This window comes from Urocitellus parryii, chromosome 6 (genome assembly GCF_045843805.1).
Source record: "Urocitellus parryii isolate mUroPar1 chromosome 6, mUroPar1.hap1, whole genome shotgun sequence".
Classification (NCBI taxonomy): domain Eukaryota; kingdom Metazoa; phylum Chordata; class Mammalia; order Rodentia; family Sciuridae; genus Urocitellus; species Urocitellus parryii.
Window position 1 is genome coordinate 23,598,152 of NC_135536.1, and position 5,489 is coordinate 23,603,640.

Here is a 5,489-nt window from a genome sequence, read left to right on the forward strand (position 1 = left end):
TGAGGTACAGACAATCTGCACGGGTACTACAAGAATATAGGGTAGAAACTGTAATATCTCAGATCCACACTGCAAGAAAGGAAAACACATAGACAACATGAAAAAACAAGGGAGGAAATTGCCCCAAACAAACCAGGATACTTCAATAACAGAACCCATGGACAGCAAAGTTGATGAAATGTCAGAGAAGGAGTTCAGAAGGTTCATAACTAAAATGATCTTTCAATTAAAGAATGACATAAATGAGCAAATACAGGCAACAATTGGCCACTCCAAAAAAGAGATAAGAGAGCAAATACAAGTAGAAAAAGATTACTTTAATAAAGAGATAGAGACTCTGAAAAAATAAAACAGTCAGAAATCCTTGAAATAAAGGAAACAATAAACAAATTAAAAACTCAATAGAGAGCATAACCTACAGACTAGATCACTTGGAAGAAAGAATGTCAGTTAATGAAGACAAAGTATACAATCTGGAAAATAAAGTTGACCATACAGTGATTATGGTAAGAAACCATGAACAGAACATCCAAGAATTATGGGACAGCATCAAAAGACCAATTCTAAGAGTTATTGGGAGAGAGGAAGGTACAGGGTTTCAAACCAAATGAATGCACAATCTCTTCAATGAGATAATATCAGAAAACTTCCCAAACATGAAGAATGAATTGCAAAACCAAATATAAGATGCTTACAGGACACCAAATGTACAAAATTAGAACAGATCTACACCAACAGATCTACACATTGTAATGAAAATACCAATTCATATCAGCAGAATTTTCAACCCAAACTCTCAAAGCCAGGAGATTATGGAACAATGAATACCAACCTCTGAACAACATATACCAAGAATCTTATATCCAGAAAAATTAAGCTTTAGATTTTATGATAAAATAAAAACCTTCTGTGATAAAAAAAAAAGTTAAAAAGAATTTACATCTAGAAAGCCTGCACTACAGAACATTCTCACCAAAATATTCCACGAAGAGGAAATAAAAAACAATGATGAAAATCAGCAGAGGGAGGTATTACACTAAGGGAAAATCTAATCAGAAGAGAAACCAAGTAAAGTTAAATACCAAAAATAAACAAAAATGGCTGGGAATACAAATCATGTCTCTATAATAACCCTGAATATTAATGGCCTAACCTCACCAATCAAAAGACCTAGACTAGCAGGTTGGATCAAATTTTAAAAAAGACCCAACAATATGCTGCTTCCAAGAGACTCATCTCATAGGAAAAGATATCCACAGACTGAATGTGAAAGTTGGGAAAAATCATACCACTCACCTGGACTGTGGAAGCAAGCAAGGGTTTCCATCCTCATATCAAAAAAAGTAGACTTCAAGCTAAATTCAATCAAAAGGGATAAAAAAGGACACTACATACAGTTCAAAGGAACCATACACCAACAAGACTTAACAATTATAAATATATATGCCCCAAACAATGGAGCATCTACGTTCATCAAACAAACTCTTCTCAAGTTCAAGAGTCAAATAGACCACAACACAATAATTTGGGGGTGACTTCAACACACCTCTTTCACCACTGGATAAATCTCCAAACAAAAAGTGAACATAGAAATTATAGAACTAAATAATACAATCAATAACTTAGACTTAGCTGACATACATACAATATTTCATCCTTTAACGAGTGAATACACTTTCTTCTCAGCAGCACATGAATCCTTCTCTAAAATAGACCATATATTATGCCACAAAACAACTCTTAGCAAATATAAAAAAGTAGAGATACTACCCTGCATTCTTTCAGATCATAATGGAATGAAATTAGAAATCAATGATAAAATTAGAAATAAAAGCTACACCAACACCTGGAGACTAAGTAATATGCGACTGAATGAAAAATGGGTTGCAGAAGACATAAAGGAGGAGATTAAAAAATTTTTTAGATGTGAATGAGGACAGATACAACATATTAAAATCTCTGGGACACTATAAAGGTAGTTCTAAGAGGAAAGTTCATTGCATGGAGTTCATTCCTTCAAAGAAGAAAAAGTCAACAAATAAATGACCTAACACTACATCTCAAAGACCTAGATAAAGAAGAATAAATCAACACCAAAAGCAGTAGAAGACAGGAAATAATTAAAATCAGAGGTGAAATAATTGAAAAAATTGACACAACAGAAAGTTGGTTCTTCGAAAAAAATAAATAAAATTGACAGACCCTTAGCCATGCTAACAAAGAGAAGGAGAGCGAAAACTCAAAATTACTAACAACATACATGATGAAAAAGGAAAATCACAACAAACAATATAGAAATACAGAAGGTAATTAGAAATTACTTTGAAAACTTGTACTCCAATAAAATAGAAAATACCAAAGGCATTGACAAATTTCTAGAGTCATATGATTTGCCCAATTTGAATCAGGATGATATACACTATTTAAACAGATCAATTTCAAGTGATGAAATAAAAGATGCCATCAGAAGCCTACCAACCAAGAAAAGCCTAAGAGTAGATGGATACACAGCTGAGTTCTACAAGACCTTTAAAGAAGAACTAGTACCAATACTCTTCAATTTATTTCAGGATATAGAAAAAGATGGAGCACTTTAAAACTCATTCTATGAGGCCAATATCACCCTGAAACAAAAACCAGGCAAAGACACATCAAAAAAAGAAAACTTCAGACCAATATCTCTACTGAACATAGATGCAAAAATTCTCAATAAAATTCAGACAAATCGAATACAAAAATCATATCAAAAAGATAGTACACCACAATCAAGTGTGGTTCATTCCAGGGATTCAAGGTTGGTTCAATGTATGGAAATCAATAAATGTAATTCATCACATCAATAGACTTAAAGATAAGAACCATATGATCATCACAATATATGCAGAAAAAGCATTTGACAAAATACAGCACCCTTCATGTTCAAAATACTAGAAAAACTCGAGATAACAGGAACATCTCTCAACATCATAAAAGGTATCTATGCGAAGCCCCAGGCCAACATCATTCTAAGTGGAGAAAAATTGAAGGCATTCCCTCCAAAAACTGGAACAAGACAGGGATGCCTTCTTTCACCACTTCTATTTAACATAGTTTTTGAAACACTGGCCAGAGCAGTTAGACAGATGAAAGAAATTAAAGGGATATGGATAGGAAAAGAAGTACTCAAATTAGCACTATTTGTTGACAATATGGATCTATACCTAGAAAACCCAAAAAATTCCACCAGAAAACTTCTAGAACTTGTAATTGAATTCAGAAAAGTATCAGGATACAAAATCAACACCAATGAATCAAAGACATTTCTGTATATCAGTGACAAATCCTCTGAAAGGGAAATGAGGAAAACTACCCCATCTACAGTAGCATCAAAATAAATAAATAAATAAAATACTTGAGAATCAACTTAATGAAAGAGGCAAAAGACTTCTACAATGGAAACTACAGAAAACTAAAGAAAGAATTAAAGAAGACCTTAGAAGATGGAAATACCTACTTTTCTCTTGGATAGGCAGACTTAATATTGTCAAAATGATCATACTACCAAAATCACTATGCAGATTTAATGCAATTCCAATCAAAATCCCAATGACATTCCTCATAGAAATAGAAAAAGCAATCATGAAATTCATCTGGAAAAATAATAAGAGACCCAGAATAGCTAAAGCAATCCTTAGCAAGAAGAGTGAAGCAGGTGGCATCACTATACCAGACCTTAAACTATACTACAGAGCAATAGTAACAAAAGCAGCATGATATTGGCACCAAAACAGACTTGTAGACCAATGGTACACAATAGAGAACACAGAAACTAACCCACATAATTACAGTTATCTTATATTTGACAAAGGCACCAAAAATGTACATTGGAGAAAAGATAGCCTCTTCAACAAATGGTGCTAGGAAAATTGGAAATCCATATGCAACAAAATAAAATTAAACTCCTATCTCTCAACTCTCAAAACTCAGCCAAGAGTGGATCATTGACCTAAGGAATTAAACCAGAGACACTGCATCTATTAGAAGAAAAAGTAGGTCCAAATCTTCATCATGTCAGATTAGGCCCCAACTTCTTTAATAAGATTCCCATAGCATAAGAATTAATATCAAGAATCAATAAATGAGATCCAAACTATAAAGCTTCTTATCAGCAAAAGAAACAATCAGTGAGGTGAATAGAGAGCCTACTAATTTAGAAAAAATTCTTACCACATGCACATCAGATAGATTACTAATCTCTTGAATATTTAAAGAACTCAAAAATCTTAACACCAAAAAACCCCAAATAACCCAGTCAATAAATGGGCCAAATGACTGAACAGACATTTCTCAGAAGATATACAATCAATCAACAAGTATTTGAAAGAATGTTCAACATCTCTAGCAATTACAGAAATGCAAATCAAAACTACTGGAAGATTTCATCTCACTCCTGTCAGAATGGCAGGTATCAAGAATACAAGCAACAATAAGTGTTGGCGAGAAAGTTGGGGAAAAGGCACACTCATACATTGTGGTGGGACTGCAAATTGGTGCAGGCAATATAGAAAGCAGTATGTAGAATCCTTGGAAAACTGAGAATGGAACCACCATTTGACCCAGCTATCCCACTCCTCAGTCTATACCCAAAGGACTTACAACAGTATACTACAGAGACACAGCCACATCAATATTTATAGCAGCACAATTCACAATAGCTAAACTGTGGAACCAACCTAGATGCCCTTTAGTAGGTGAATGGATAAAGAAAATGTGGTATACATACACAATGGAATAATTCAGCATTAAAAGAGAATAAAATGGCATTTGCAGGTAAATGGTTGGAGCTGGAGAATATAATGCTAAGTGAAATTAGCCAATCCCCAAAACCCAAATGCCGAAAGATTTCTCTGATTTAAGGATGCTGATTCGTAATATGCTGCCGCTGGGTGGAGGATGGGGGGGTTAGGGTGGAGGGGTGGGGGAGTGGGAGGATTAAATGAACTCAAGATAGGGCAAAAGGAAAAGGGGAGGGAGGGAGGGAGGGGAAGGAAGGAGGTATAGGGATAGAAAAGGTGGTGGGATGCAATGGTCATCATTACCCTAAGTACATGTATAAAGACACAAAGGATGTATCTCTATTTTGTGTACAACCAGAGATATGAAAAATTGTGCATGTAATATAAATTGTAATGCATTCTGTTGTCATATATAACAAATTAAAAATTTTTAAAAATCTGTTTTCTATTACTCTGTCTTAAACAGAGTCAAAAGTTATTTTTCTTTTGAAATATGCTGCTGGAGTTTATAAATTATGATATTTTCATGAGCTTTGTAATATTCTTATATCTTTATTTCTATTTCTCTTCTGATTCTAGAGTCCACAAGATATGTTAGGCTTTTTTCATGTATCACCTAATTCTCTCTCTCTCTCTCTATTCTTTTTTGCTTATTTGTCTATTTTTAATGCTTTTGAAAATGTGTACTTTATTCTGAACATTATCCTTCAGCCC